Source organism: Phalacrocorax carbo, chromosome 1 (assembly GCF_963921805.1).
Source record: "Phalacrocorax carbo chromosome 1, bPhaCar2.1, whole genome shotgun sequence".
Lineage (NCBI taxonomy): Eukaryota > Metazoa > Chordata > Aves > Suliformes > Phalacrocoracidae > Phalacrocorax > Phalacrocorax carbo.
The window spans coordinates 196377468-196394005 of NC_087513.1; positions in this window are offsets into that span (position 1 = coordinate 196377468).

Sequence of the window (16538 nt, forward strand, 5' to 3'; positions counted from 1 at the left end):
AAATATTGGGAGAAGAGAGCTTTGTGTTTACTTAGCATTACTGTTGCTCCATACTTGGTAATCCAGATTAGTGTTTTAAACAGCTCCAACAAATCTGGTTAGGGAAACTGCACTAACTTTCTGAAAACACCAGCTTCTCTTCTCAGTGACTTTCCCATTAACTATTAAGAACTGCTTTCTTAATTCTTAGTTCTGAGGCTTCTTAGGATTATACAGCTGTATTCTTCATTTAGTAAAGATAGCAGTCTTTTTTTTTTTTTCCTGGTAATAATGCTCTCCCTAACTATTACTTGCTACACAGTGCTCAAGCTGCTTCTAGCAGCATTTTGGTCATATTTACTTACTTCACCCACATCTAGCTCCATCGATCTGCGCTGAGAATATGATTTCTGTTCATAGTACAGATGGAAACTAATGTGCGGGAGCACTGGACTATGCAATGTTGTGGTCTTTATTACGGAGTGGGACCCTCCTGCTGTAGGTAGATGCAGCTTAAAGGGCTCTCTTCAATCATTGGAGGTTTTTGTTAGAGTGGCTTCCTTTCAGGTAGTCAGGCTGTGTGCTGGAAATACACTGGGGGAGAATCTGGTAAGTACTATTAGGGGAAAAGTCAAAACTCCAGCTAAGTCATAGCAGTATGATTTAACCTTGTGCCACTACAGTCATAACTGTCAGCTGGGTTCTGTCTCCAGTGGTAGTAGCTGCTACATGAAGTGCACGAACAGATTCATCTATACGTGCTTCTAATGTGTGGACGCTACTGAGTGTAGTGAAAGTGCAGTGTTTCACATGTGCATTTGTAAATGGAGGGAAAAAAGTGAAGCTTAACCTCATCTCTTGCTATAGCCTACAGGCTGGTTAATTTATTTTATTGACTTAGTCCAGGGAGCACTTACTGCTTCACTTGTCTATAAAGACAACCTGCATAAGTTTAGGTGTTACTTCGAGCGTGCGTGTTTAAACTGAGAATAGACAGCATGTGTGAGCAATAGCTGGCTACTGTGCAGAATGGTTGAAAAGAAGCAAGTGGGACATAAAAACTCTATAAAGGCAAAAATGGAGATGGATATGTTGCTCTTGACCTTTGTGATGGGCTGTGGGGAGGAAGGGCTGTTACTGCAGTAGCTTGAGGGCTTCAGTGCTGGCTGAGCTAGTTCCAGAATTTGATGCATGATTGAGTGATCCTAAAAATGTTGTGTCTGCTTTGTGTTTATTTTCTTCCCCCTGAAGCTTCTCTGGGTAAAACACTAAAGGTGGCTGTGTTACTGCAAGAATATGGCTTGGCAGAGGACAGGGCTGTTCCCTGAATATCCAGGAGTGTGGATGTTGTTATGAAATGTTCCTCAGCTGTGGTAGTAATGGCTCTGGCTGAGTCCCTCTATGAAAGCCTGAGACTGCTGCAGCTTAGTGCGCTGTTTGAGATTCATGTGAGAGTGCTTTAGTGGGGAAAATGCTCTCAGTGACTGGATCCTTTATTTTCTAATCCTACTTCAAGCTTTTAGTAAACTTGTTTTTAGTAGTATGCTGGTGGAATAAATGATTCTTAATAAACTAAATGCTTTCTTTGCTGCTCACTTGCTGGACTTCACATGTGCACTGTCCTCCTAATATTCTAGGTCCCATTAGTCAACAAAATATTTGAGAGGTTAAAGTGTGACTACCACGATAGGATACTAACTTTGGTTACTTCTTTCTATTGAATATGATAAGGACAGCACGTGAGTAGGAAAAATGTTCTAATTGCTATTATATTATTTATTTGAATGGCTTTTAAATGCTCATTGTGGGTGCAGGAAATGTCAAAGGAGAATACTGACAGCTGTTAGGAAGGATATGGAAAGGGAATGATTAGTGGAAGAAAAATGATGAATGTTTATGCATACATTAAACCTACATTTAGGGAAGGTTTTGTTTTTTAACTCTAATTCACAAGTGATTTAAATCCCAGTGTGAATGAAGCTGGAATGATAGAGATGTGTGGGTAGTGTCTTAAGAGAGAAGTTAAGCACTCTTAGTGCCTCGTGTGGTGCTTTGTGAAGGCAAAGCTTTAAATATTAATCTGATAGTTCTTTTTAACAATTTATGGTGAGTTGACTTTGGTGAATGCATTTTGGGGCAGGAAAATATAAAGGAGTAACATGGAACAACCGGATGTTTCAATTGCTATGAATTTTGTGAAATTTGTTGCAGAGGAGAGGACTGAGGTTTTGGTAGCTGTAAAAAAATTAGGCTGAACTGTGCTCTGATTCCTTTGCTGCTGCTTATATCCCATAGCACACAGGCCCATCCACAGTGCCAAAGGACAGCCTGGAAGAAGAGAGATAACTGGTATCTGGGTATTTGCTGATACAAACCAAGGAAAGGAAAGGAGAGCTGCTTCTCAAGCAGAGGTCACGTGGAGGAGATCACATACAAAGACCAGGCCACGAGATTGTAAGAGAATTAATTTCTTAGACTGTAACAGGGAAAAGGCTGGTCAACTGGAGTTCAGCAGTGGGAAAGGGATTATTGTTAGCAATAAGAACTACCCTAACTTATTGGTGTTTGAGGTATTGTAATGTATGGAGGAATTGAGTGATTTATATAACCATATAACAGTTATATACAGACCTAAAAAATTCTAATTCCTGGGTCTCAATTTGGTTTGTTCTATTTCAAGATGAGAATCCATATGTAAAATTCTGCTTTACTATTCTAAAGTCTTGCCAAAAATTTTTTTAAAGAGGACAATTTGGCAGAGACTTTTATCTGCAGATTTGTGTTGAGTCCTATATGCTCTGTTGTCACTAGTGCTCTTGTGGCTATTGAGTTTCTGGTAATTTCTCCTATTTTCTTGCTTTTTCTCTCTTACCTGCCTATATTCAGTCAGACTCCAAGGCAACTGAGGCTGAGAAGAGCTGCTCATACGTAGCTGCAGAGGTCAGCCAAGGGACAGTGGCTTACTACCGAGCTGCTCATCTTGGTAACAGCTATCCAGGTCTGCAATGTAGAAAACCACCGTTTGGGATTTCTAGTAACAGTGTACTGTGCTTGGTCTGGGCTGCAGAACAATGCAGTAATTTGGAAACTGGTATTATGGTAGGTCTGCAGAAGAGCTAGTGGCCTGACCCTGTTCTGAAAAGCACTATTAGGCAAGTGCTGGAAGAGCAGCCCTTGAGGATGTGAAGTGTGGTGCTCTGTCATTGTGAGGATTAGGGAGAGCTGCTCTGACTCACTGCAGTTAAAAGGTGTTCTGAAATTGTGCTGCTCATGCTCAGTCTGTTGCTTTGTAGGCTTATTCATGTAACAGATAATGGGATGCCTTTAGTGTTAGTTAAAGAGGCAGCATGTGTATTGAGGGCATGCTCTTTCCCTGGGGAGGTTTTTAGAAGTTGGTAACAACAGCCTAGAAAGAGCTCAGGCATCTCGGGTCTTACAAGGTCAAGGTAACTTGGTTTTCTAGCAGGGTTTGGGTTTTAAACAGAACTACAGCTACACCACTAAGTGAGTCTCTACTAGCTCCACAGAGTCTTCTGGGCTCATTAGTAAATCTTGTTTACCTTGTCCATAACTTTTCATGTTAATTCCAGTTTCCAAATTAAGGAAAATCTCCCCTCCCAGCTCTCTGGTAGAGGTTGGGCTAAACTGAGTTTTCCACTTTGAATAAAATGTTCTGTATTCAGCTCCATATTACAAGATATATTCAAGTTATTCCTACATCTGAATAGCTTTTGAATTAAATGTAGCAATTTAAAACTGGTAGCACCTTGTGTAAAACTGTATGGATTAAAAAGATGTTTTAAGAAAGGAAAAGATCCAATAAAGACATCTTTTGGCTTAATTCTGAAAACAATACTGGGTATTTGGTGTAATTTTTTTAATGCTTTTGTTTGTAGTGGATTCACATTCCCTGAAGTGGGTAAGTGATGCTTCTCTGGAAAACAACATAATGAACACCGACCTGTCTGTTAGGAACAGGATGGCTTCCTGTATGCCAGGATTGTCTCAAAATGATCCATTGTCTTGAAGATATTCCTACCCTGATACTCTGCAGAGGCAGCGACTCATTTTAGGTGAAGGAAGTGATGTATTCACAACCTCTTGCTTTTTCCAATTATTTTTTATGTCAAGAAATATTGTTATTAATATCCATCAGATGACGTAATCTATGATAGTAACATGTACTCCACAATGTTTTAACTGCCCATTCTGGAGCGCTAAGTCTTCAAATATACTGAAGTTTAGGAGAGGGAGCTGTCAAGCCTTTATACTCTGATTCATATTAACAAACTACAAAGTCTCATTTCACTTTTAAACCTTCACTGAGGGTGAAGGGCTCAGCACAGAAATGCTTTAATGACATACTCATCCAGCTGCTCTACTCTTCTTTAGGGACCCTGGCTCTCTGGACATAAAGCTAAGCAGAATGGGGGTGGGTGGAGAAGACAGCTTCTACAGAAAACTCAAAGCTAAGTAACTTTGTTACTAGAACATAAAATACTTGGAACTGGTTTTTATGGTGACTTGAAAATTGAAATATTAGCTACTGTTAATCTGAGTTTGAGAGGCGGCTCTCAACACTCTGTTTAGTTCCTTGTTTTTACTGCCATTCAGATGACAGTGTAATTGGAGGCAATGCACTCACTGTTGTCCTTGTCGGATGAGCTTTTATGTGCCATCTAGACTGAGTTAGAGCTATGGAAAGAGCCTGAGGCTACTTACATAATGCAGTTATGCTGCTGTTACATTATCATTTTCAGCTGTAATGCTTACAGTGCCAATAAATCAAATTACTTTTTTCCTCTCTGTATACAAGGATAAGAGTGAGTGTCCTCCTACCTTTTTTTCTACCATTTTTGTTGACATTAATATGTAGTTATGTTTTATCAGACTTTAGATGGATAAGTTGATTTCTGAAAAACAGATTATTTAAAGCTGAAATCCACAAATATGGCAGGGAAAGCCATCTGTATAACTTGGGGAAGATGCTCACTGATTATTTTTTTTTATCAAGTCCTGTAAGACTGCAAATAGGACCAAAAACCTGCAGAATAATGGTGAGGTGACTGAGTAGTTCATCAATCCTGAATTTCTCAGTCATTTCCAGAATAATAGATTTGTACTGGCTAGAAGAGGGGTGTGGAATACAAGTGAATTTCATATGAGAACTTGAGCAAGCAAGTAATGTTAGGTTAGTGGTGCAAAGTATTTTAAAGTTGCTTTAGGAGATCCTAGCACTAGTCTAATAAAACAGAGGCAATGCAGAAATACATGTCAAAAGTGTAAATCATAGAAAAGCAATGGAAATAGAGATGAAATTACTCTGGCCACTTGAGCCAGTATCCATATAAATTACTAAAATCTTTCCAGCAAACCTGCAGGAGGAATCATAAGCTGCTGGCACATACCCAGATCTCATGGCACCAGGTGGGATTCATCTCCAGCTTTATGTGCCCACTTCTGTGCAGACATCACCTCTGAGCTGGTCACCCTTGGCTCCTTGCACAGATGAACAGCTGCTTCTGGTGCACAGCTGCCCTCAGGCTAAGGTGCACATCTGAAATAGGGCACGCGAACCACATGGTGAAAATGCCTGTTTCAGTCATTTGACTGCACAGGGAGCCTTGGCTGACCCAGTCAGTCATGTGTGAAGTCACGTCCCCACTGCTCTTGCAGATTAAAAGTCTAGAATTTGGCGTGGCTCAAAAACATGCCTGAGAAAGTAAGGGCTGGTGAAGGAGCAAGGTGCCTGAGTGTTCAATACAGCAGTGGTTGTTTGATGGAACGCTTCATGGCAGTGGCCTCCAGAGCAGCACTGGTGAGCCTTGCAAGGCACCTGGACACGCTGTGCTGTTTGTGGAGGGCTGGGGGACACTAAAAATACACAACAGAGACTGATGCCTCAGCCTGCTGGTGGCAGGGCTTGGGCTGCAGCCCAGAGATGGGTTTGCCTGGCTGGCAAGAGAAAGTGAAGAACAGGATTCAAATAAATTGGTGTGCTGAGCTGGGAGCTGGTTAGAGGTTGCAAGCATGACATGCTGGTGCTTAGTGAAAGATGCCAGGAAGTCAGGTGCTAAATCCTGCTGCCTCTTTCCTGCTTTTTAGTTATTAATGAACTGGTGAAAAGTTGTATGTGAAATGGGAGTCCCCATTTCATTTTTGTCACAGACCTGGGTGGGTTTGGGCAGACACCTGTCTGGCAGCACTGTCCTGGCACTCAGGCTGCATGCTGGGCTGAGCAGGGTTGCAGTGGAGCAGAAAACATGAGAAAGCAGCCCTCTGTCATCTTCAGTTTCTCCTTGAGCCTCTCTGTGATGACTGAAGCTTGCCATAGAGCACCATGGTACTTTCCATCCCCTCAAGGCAGCAAAACTGGCCTCCAGATAATTAATCAAGGTACATGAAGTAAAGAGAAGGAAAGGGGCATAAGAGGGATACTTGGGCTAAGATGACTGTAAAACTCTGATCTTTGACTTCCTGGCCGTGTGCTCTGACCACTGCCTGGGGCTTAGGGGCTCCAGTGAGACTAGCTTGGATATGGTGAAGCCTTTGAACCACAGTATGGACATTCGAGCCTAACTGGCCAGAGGAGACTAATCTAAAGGGATGTATGAGTCGGCTCTGAAAAGGGGAGTGTTTCTGAAGTGGTCTGTGCTGTGTGTTACTGGGAAAGCCAACCTAGAACTGAAGAGCAGGTTTCTGCAGAGCCTTGCAATGCTGAAAGGAGATGCACTTTGTGTGCTTAACCCGTGATGTCCTCAAGGCCATATTGCTCCCCCATACGTATATAAATTACCATCTGTGCGATGGCCAACAATTGTGCTATACACAGAAGACAACATTTTGTTACCTATTAAGTTTGGTCTCTGTGATGGAGACTCACTTCAAGGTAAGTGTGGAATAATGTAGCAATTGGTACAGAAAGCAATATTTCCTTTTTATGTGGCACATGATGTGGCCAGTCTAAGACAATGATGTGAATTATGTGACTTGCTTTCACCAAAGCATATTAAGTAATTTGTAAATATTTCTATATGGCAGATTCTTTAGGCCGAGCAAGCAAAAATATTGTACCCCAGATCTCTGGAAAAATTGTTAAATTACTAACAAATACATGATTAGTGAAAAAGATATTTGATTTATTTTTGAGATACTACAGTAATTTCCAGACTGTAATAAACTGAGGGTTAATTCTCTAGCTTTTTTTAATATCCTCTTATGATTGTATGAAAGTAGGAAGATGGCTTCATAGTTAAATCTGGAACTTTGGGAGATGTGGGTTGGATGGCAGGGTCTGCTGCAGGCTCTCTCTGACATCAGATAAGTCTTCTGATCTCTGTTACTACTGTTTGCCTGTGGAAAACTGAGATAATATCCTCTTTTTATCAGTTCTCCCTTTGGTTTGCTTAGATTGCAATGTATTCAGGTCAAAGATTTAGTCTTATTTTATTTGGCATTTATATGGACCAACTTCAGTGAGGGCCCTGAAGCTTGTTCTATAGATAATTCTATTTTTTAATAGTATTATCTGGAAAATATGTACAGTTAATCCAGGAAAGAGATACTAATATTCCAATGAATAACAGTTCCTCCCAAACTGCTTAAAATCTCTATCAAATTGCAGAATGGCAATATTATATCTAGATTATTAGAACAGCAGCATACAGCTGGCAGATGAAGGTCCCCAATGTTGGCACAGTCTGAATATTTTACACTAAAGTGTTGTTTTTAATCTATGATGGCCAGTATTTTTTTTATCTTAACATTGTGTCTTAAAAAGCTTGTAAAGGAGAGAAAGTAAGTTCTGCAGAAGCTAGATAGTAGCATTCCCTATTATTACCACTTCCAGCAGATCTATCAGGCAAGAAAAAAAATGCTAAAGATACGTACCAGTGAAAAACAAGATATAAAATCTTTTTCTTCCATTAGCTTGTGAGGCAAAACTGAGGAAGAATAAGAACTTCACATAAAACAAAATTCCAAAGCGAGTGGAAGGTCAATACATAGTTTTAACGAATTCATTTTCCTTTGCAAACAGAAGAATCAAAATTTTTACATCTAGACACCTTGGAGAAAGTGGAAAGTGCAAAATTAAGCAGTAGATAATGAGGATGAGAATAATAAGTTTTCCACAAAGCTGTTCAGAATCAGATGAATAACATCAAGGAGCCTGGTTTCTCTGCTTTTGATAAAGCAGGTACTAAAACTCTGAGTTCTGATTATCCTGTTAATGGGAGCTACCAGCTCTTCCTGATGGGTTGTAATGTTGAATGTCCTCAGGCCTGGCCTCCTGCCACCATGCCTTCCCACAGCTTGTCTAGCCCATCTGTAGGATGGCTTCAGTCAGCTTGCTCCTGTGGCACAGGGTACTGGGGGCAAGGGTGTGGAGTATATATTTAAGTGCTTCTGTCCATATGCTTACATTAGGCAACAGCATTTGAAAGTCCTCTGGATTCTCTTGTAGACAATGGAGAAAAAGATATATTTATAGGTAACCATCCCTGTAACTTATTCTAGACACACCTCACTTCATATTTCTCTTGACTATGAAGGATGAATCATGTCTGAAATAACTTTTCTTCCCTTCTGTAGGATAAGTGTGAAACTTGGGCCCCCAGGGGCTAAACCAGCTCCAGGCTCTTCTGCTGTGACATACGAAGCCTGTGTCCAGGATGTGTCTTGGGTTGGCCCCTGCCTTTCCTGGCCTCCCTTAGTGAAGCTGTGTGTGTTATTCTGCCTTTCCTCTTCCTGCAGCCACCTGTGTGAGCGTAGGGGCAGCCCCCAACCTTGCTGCTACTGCCATGTCCTGGGACTCCCTGCATGTTTGTGGGAAGGGCAAGGGGGCTCTGTTTTTGGGGAACCGGGCCTGGATCCTCACTGCTCTGTAGGTGAGCCCTGGTCAGCATGAAAGCCCTGGTTTGGGTTTACATGGCAAACAAGCCTGTACCTATAGCGGGAGGATTTAGGCAGAAACATGCACAGGGATGCAGGCTGAAACTGCAGTGCTAGCTGTTTTCCAGGAGCCCTTACTCAATAGTGAAAAAAACACCCTGAAATAATGATAAATTTTCCCAGTCTCTGTCCTCGCTTCCTTTGGGGTGTTGTCTGTTTCCAAGGCATTACACATTTTAATAATGTCTGGTCTTAAAATCCTTACTTTTTCACTAATAGAAACGAGTGTGGTTTCCTGCAGCCTTCTGACCACTTGCAAAAGCTTCAGATCCAATTTGACATGCTTGCTCAGGACAGGTCCCAGTAATGAAATGTTGGTGGGGTGTTTTCTGAACACCTTTGTGGCTTTTAACAAGTGCTACTGCCTCCTTGCTTTTGTAAAGACAAGTCTATGTGGACAGTCACAAGAGAGGAGTCTAAGGGAGAGAGAACTTCAAAGTTTCAAATTATATGTATAAATTATACTTCAGTTGTGTACAAATTCTTGTTGCATTGTGCATATGACCTCCTCAAGTTCCTCAGTGAACGTCTTCATTCTTTTTTCTTATTAAATTTTTCTGCTCTCTCAACTTCCTAGAATTTGCCAATAGTTTGTAATTGGACTTGTTTTAGATATAATGTTCCCTGTTTCTTGCTGTATGGGCCATGCCTGAATGGGGAGCATGAACAATTATCATCTCGGAATGTGAAGATTTAATGGCAAAATACCTGAGTCCTTTGCATGTGACAATGTGTGTGCCTAGTGGCTATGGATTTACACCAGTGGTCCTACAGATGATCCCTGCACTAGTTTAGTCATCCCAACTGCTGTTGGTTACCCACAGCTCTCACCAATTTGAAGAGGCTTTGTAGATATGTGGTGCTTTAGAAACTGAGGCGTCTTAAGGAAAGTAAACAGGGACTCGATCAGCACTCTTCAACCTCTGTGACAGCTAATCTTCTACTTTGTCTACTGTTTTTTCAAGAGTCAGAAGCCTTGCATCTTTGCTTTAATAGCCTCTAATTAACGCATATTTCCCTCTATCACTAGCACACTTGACGTCTCTTCTTCATGTAGTATCTGAACATAATCTTATTTTTTATGTTAGCAAGTGAGATTTCTCATTCAATTCATTTATAAACCAGTGCACGTTGGATCTCCAGTGTTTTCATCAGCAGATTATACTATACTGTGCCCTTTCATAATATCCTTAATCCCTGCTTCTGGCAAGTAAAATACTGACCTACTTTTTTTTTTTTTTCCTGAAAGCAGAAAAATAAAGTGGTGGAGCAGCAGTTGCTGCTATGGCAAGAGCCATAGTGCCCCTAGTTCAGAGCTTTGCTAAAGCCCTTCCTGCTTTTACATCCCTCTCCCCTCTCTGTGTGTGGGCACTCACTGCAGCCCTGTCTCTGCTGGTGGTGCTTGGGTGCCATCACCCAAGCCTGGACAAAAGAGGAAAAGAAAGGATTGCCTGCAGATGAGGATAGGTTAATTACAGAGAAAGTGGCTCAGGGGCTGCAACTCACTCTTAGTGCTCCCTGATGCAGCAATGACTCCTGCTTGCAAAGCTGGAACGATGCCAACAGCTCTCAAATTATATACCTCCTCTTTGACCTCCACCTGAGCTACCACTTATTTGAAAAAGTTGTGGGGAATAGGGGCTAATGCATTGCATTCACTTTGCTGTAATGGGGAGAATGGGGGTGTCTTGCCCATGGTTCCCCTCCCCTCCCTTTCTGCAGTGGATGGTGGTGCCAATATTGACTCATCAATCTGCTTGCTTCATGGGCATCTTCCGCTATCTCCAGGAGCTCCAGTGTTTCACAAGACTGTCATATAGTGATGAGAGCTAGGCACCAAAATAGAAAATCAATAGTATGCAAGCAGTCTCCTCCCACATGTGCTTTTCAAAATCTCCCCCACAACCTTTTGCATCAACACTAACCAGATTTCACCTATAAATCTGCTACAGTTAATCTCCTTGAGTACCTCTCCAGCACTTCTGTCTCATCCCCAACCTAAGCTCCCTTATTGACAGATGCGCACACACAAACAACTTTTTTTCCCCCCCCTCTCAATGCTCCATTGTTCAAAAACAACATATGACCACAGCTCTGGCAGGACTGCATCCATCCTCTTTGCACTTGAAGTAGTGAATGGTTCAAAATGGGAGGACGGAGCTTTGCTCCTGCTCAGCTTTTACATAGCTCTTTGCGAGAGGCAGCCAGGCAGCCTGTGGTCTCAAATTTGGGGGCTTACGTAGCCATCTCCAGCTTCCCTGCAAAGCCATGGCATGTATTTGCACAATTGCACAGTAGCAGCTGGATGTTTTACCCTTGACTGCCTTTAATGCCATCTTCAAGTTATTGTTTCAAAGCTGCCTGATGCAACATCAAAGCAGCAGCCCAAACAAAGCACATTCAGTCTGGGAGCTGGGGTGGAAAAGGAAAAATTTGCAGCAGAGCGATCATGCAGGCTGTTTTTTCTTTTGCTTCAGTGGGAGTGAAGGGCATGCAGGAGACGTGCTGGCAGAAGAAATTTTATAGGTGTGAGCCTGGGTAGAAAGAATCTCAGAATGCTGTTAGCAGCCTTTGTTTTTTGATTGCCAAACTTTTTTAGTACGTATTGATTGGAAGGAATATTTGGACTTGGCTAACAGCAGGAAGAGTTAACAGAATATCTGAAATAAATGCATTGGCTTTTTCATGTAGTAAAAAGAGATGAATAAGCTGAGAATCCTAACAAGAACTAATCTCCATTTCAGATCTTAAGATATTAATTATGGAATATTGTAGACCTAATTAAACACATAATTGAGGACAAATGGGCACAGCCTTACACCATTTGAGAGAAATATAAAAATTGTTGTGCTGGAACAGAGTGTATTTCTGTACTTGGAAAGCAAGAAACAGCCACAGCCTCTTACAGCCCTCACATAGGTGAAACCAATAACGGCAAGAAAAAAGGTCTCAATACCTACAAATTCTATAGTAAAGAAAAACTAATGACTTTCAGCAGACACAATTGCAGTGAGTTTTGTGGGTACCAGGTGGTCTCAAACTAATTATTTTTCCACTTGCACGACATAATGAATTTAAGGAACCGAAATTACCATAAAAACATTCATTCACCTTATTACTAATCTGTTGAATACCTGGAGAAACAGAAACCTGAATATTGAAATGATGTGCCTGTGTTCCTCCACAAAACCAGTGAAAGAAAAAGTAACATAAATTGAGAGTCTTGACATTCAGCTGTTCCGTCAAGATTTAAGGATTTAAGGAAGTTACTTTGTAAACATACAAGAAACCACCATGGGGGAAGTGAAATCACAAATTTAACTAATTAAGAAAAATAATTCCAGGCTGCTCTTGTCAGCTGGCAGGTCTTGGGTTTGAGGTTTTGTTTTTCACTGAGCTCTTGTGAATTCCTTGTTGACTCTCCAAGTCCTCACCACTTAGAAAAACTAGCAATTTGGTATTTCTTAATTTTTAAATGAAATTGTCTGTCACAGACATATTGGTTTGTCTCTCTGAATTCTGCAGTTACTCAAATCACACACGGCCATTGAATCAATCATGTCCTCAAGCAAGGGATATGTGTGTTTGTGTGTGTGTGTGTTACTCATTAGCTATTTAATTTCAAAGGGTTTCTGATGCCCTTTCGAGCTCCAGAGAGAAAGGGTGTGGCTGCCTTTGCAGTACAGGCATGGGGGTGATCTTTTTCTCATCAGCGTGCGTGCTGGAGAAGCTGCTGGCTTTGGTTACAGAGTTCCCTGCTCTCTCCTTTTAGTCGTCCCAGGTACTGGGGGACTGTCTCAGGATGCAGCACTGCAGCCGTTTTGACATTTTGCTTGGCTTTCCAGCCCATCTGTTTAATGTCTGTGCCTTTCATCAGGCCCAGCCATTAGTCAGACTTCTGTTGCACACAAGGTTGTTCTCCCAGGCCCTTTCCCTGTTACTTCTGGTGTTCTCTTGCTTTCGTTCCTTTTTTATATCTGGCCCATTTTGGGCACTGCATTTTATCCTCTACTCCTGGAGGTGGTCCTCAAAAAAACCCTTGTCCTTTCCTGTTTTTCCTTTACTGCCTCAAAGAAATAAAGAAATAAAGGTGTGCACTACTTTTGAGGACAAGAATATGAAGCGTCTGTGTTTGAAAATAACGTTGAACACAATGTCTCTTCACCTGCATGTGTGGGAAGAAAAGTGAACAAACCACCTGTGTTACACTCAACCTTTGAAGAGTATCAAGGATAACTCTAATTTTACATTGCCTGTTTTTCCGTCAAGGAATTTTCAAAGGACACATCTGAGAGATGGCCATAAGTAAGGAAGCGATGAGAAACAGAAATCCGATGAAGGGGCTTTACCTGGGACGTCTTTTGAAGCTCAGCCACTTCCCACACTGCCAGATTCCTCTCTTAATGGTGTTGCCTCTTAGCAGCAAAAGGAAACTAGCGAAGGGCCAGACGATCAGTAACTGGTGAGTTGAACTAGCTCACATCAGTAAGGACGCCTTTGTAGTCAGACATGGTAATACGGATGCCAGGCAGGCAAACCCAGGAGCACTTTGGGGGCTAGAGAGCACTCAAGTAGTCTTAGTTCATGCAAAAGCAGGTATTTTTTACAAGGTTAATTCAGTTACAAAACAACTATTCTGGCCAGATTCATTTGCCCTTGCCTGCAAGGCAAGGCAAGGACAAAAGAGAAAGGCATGAGTGTTTTCTTCCTTCCTCTTCTCTTCATGAAACACTACCTGCAGGTTCAGGGATATTTAATTTCCTTGCACCTATGATCTGGCCTCCTGGGGCATTGCTTGTGCGTGTATCAGCCTGTGTCAGCTTGTGGTACAGCAGCCCAGAGTACTTCCCAGCTGAACTGAAGTCTGATATATGTTAGAGACAGACGACAAAGTGTTATTTCTGCATACTGTATTTTCTGGATGGCATGGCCTTATCATTTTTCTGCCCTCATCCTTTGCTGCTTTTAAAAAAAAAAATCTTAATTTCTTAGTCCACCTGCTCTCTCATCTCAGTTTGGTGTAGAGCCACCGGAGCCCATGGAGGTCTCATGAGTAACATTGACTGAGCTCTGTCTCCCCAGGACCTTCTTTGCTACCTCCAGCTCCCCAGTGGACTACAAAGCCAACACCACTCTGGCCCCACTTTGCATGACTCCAATGATCAGGTACCTTCCTAATTAAGCAGAGATTCTGCATTTTTTATTTTCAATAGCAAAACTTTGCAGAATCAGTCACAAATGTTCCTTTGCAGTGACTCCAGTAAGACTAGCATAAACCAGTGCCCTTAATGTATGTGTAGCCATTCCACGGTGACTAGTGACCATTCTGCAACTGAAATGGGGAAGACGGCTACTGTGGTTATCTTTCCTACTAAAATCTATGGCTTTGTTCAGCTTTCAAGGAGAACGTGGGAAAAAATTTGAAAAGATATTGTGCTAAATGTGAGAGCTGTTTCTCCCCATAGAAGAACAGACTAAATATTGTGTCATTTCCTGCAAATAGGATTAGTGACTAAGATTAGCAAAAGTAAAAATGTTGATGGCAAAGTGGGTCCTGCAGAGCCTCCGGGAGTGTGGGGCTGCATCCACTCACACAGACCAACCCCAGCATACACCAGCTCCTTGTGTTTTGCAAGATGTCAGGAGAGATTACTGTTTCTCTCCCAGGGTTCAAGTTATTCATAAATTTATGAAAAAAGAAAAAAAACCCCACCCATTTCTGTTTTGCTAACAGTGGTTCTGTTTGTGTACTCTTTGTGCACTAGAGGAACAACAGAAAGAGTTTTAAAAGACTGCAGTTCCCTGGTGCAAAAATGCAAGAAATGTGATCGAAAATAAGACTGTTTTACAAACACACGAGCTCACAGTTGTCCAGCCAAATGGCTGGGGACTGGGCCACAGCAAAAGAGTTTTGCAATTTATTTTTTTTTAGTCCAGCTAAAAAACCTGTTGCCTTAATAGGACAGTAATACACATGTGCTGTAATACTGGTTACTAATTAAATCATTTTGAGATTTAGAAATGCAGATAAAGCAAGCAGGGATTAAACTGGTCTGGTAGTTTTAGTCTCTTTAGGAAATTCCCAGTTGAGTTTTTAAAGAAAACTGCTTAAGTGAGCACAGAGACAGGAAAAACACCTTTTCAACAATCACTGTTTACTATATGGAGCCTGTATATCTCTAATACTGATGTCTTTGCACACATTAAGGGAAAAAATGATGTGATATGTATGAGGTCAGTACTTTCTATAATTAAGCAATTTCCAATCTTTTTAATGTGTGAGATAAACCCATTCTTCGTCTTTGTTCCTGACAGAAAGTATCAGCCTGGGGCAAAGACCCAAAACTGATAAGTGTGAGGTGTATCAAACACAGCCCAGGAGGCTTCCAGAGGCATTGTGTGTGACTTGGGCACAATGTGCCTTACTAGGAAGGATGCATTTGGCATCTCCCTCCATGCTGTCTACAGCTGTCCTTTTCCCTTGGCTGCTTCCCCTGGAGGGGCTCATCTTCCCTTGGAGGGGGCTGAGGGGCTGGGATTAGAGGCATTTGTTTGTCCTGCAGCCCTCACGGGACCTACAGGAAAGGGAAATCCTCTCCTGGCTCCATGTGGCACCTCCAACCCTATATTTCCCAGACTCTGTGCAAGAAGAATCTCCTTGGTGTCCCGCAGGGGTCTCCAGCCATGAGAAATGGGAGCAGTGGGGAACCAGGATTTTGGGAACCATCTCCTGAGTCAACCCAGGGCTGGCCACAGTGCATCCAGCTGCTCTCTCCACACCATCCCCACATCAAAATGTGTAGCCTTGCTGCTCTGCTTGGTCTTTGGCTCAGGTTTTGCTGGGTCTGGCTGAGCTCCGAGTTAAGTCAGCTGGTATTTTTGTATTACGACTTTGATTTTTGGTGCTTTCATTTAGCTGTTTATTAAGATGCTTAAATGCAAATGTAGGCACTCAAGTTATGGTTTATACATTGTCTAGATTTGTACTTCTCACTTGAAAAATGTGTTGATGTAAATTACCGGCAAGTGAAGCTTTCTACACCTCTGATAGCACTGTCTTACACAACCAGGTCCCCAGGGTTCTGCTTGATCCTGGTGTTACAGATATGGTATAAAAATAGCTACATTTTAAAGCCCTGCCTTTGTAATTTAGCCCAGTAGTTTGATTGTCCCGCTATAGCTTATATCAGGAAACCCTCAGTAAAAAGAAACAAACTGAACAGAGATTCACAGTGGCATGCTCTAGTCTTCTCTCTTTCAAACAAGGCGAGTGACAAACATGTTACCAGTGTGAAATGAAGGTGGATGGAAGTGTGTGATTATTACTTCCTGCCATTTTAAGAGTATCTTGTGTCATTCTTTTTCTCTTTAGTTCTAAGTATAAAAGAAACATGACAAACTATGCACAAACACCTAATTACAAGATAATAATTTACTATCTGATGCTAAGATACTTAAAATTTCCAGAAACCTCTTGAGAATACTATACTCTCTTAACCGGTAGCACGTTAATGTACTTCCTTAGTGTAAATGACTTTTCACTTTTGATGTCAAGAGAAACTTCTCTGGGAAACTTTCTCCCTAGCTAGAAGCAAATAGTTTGCAAT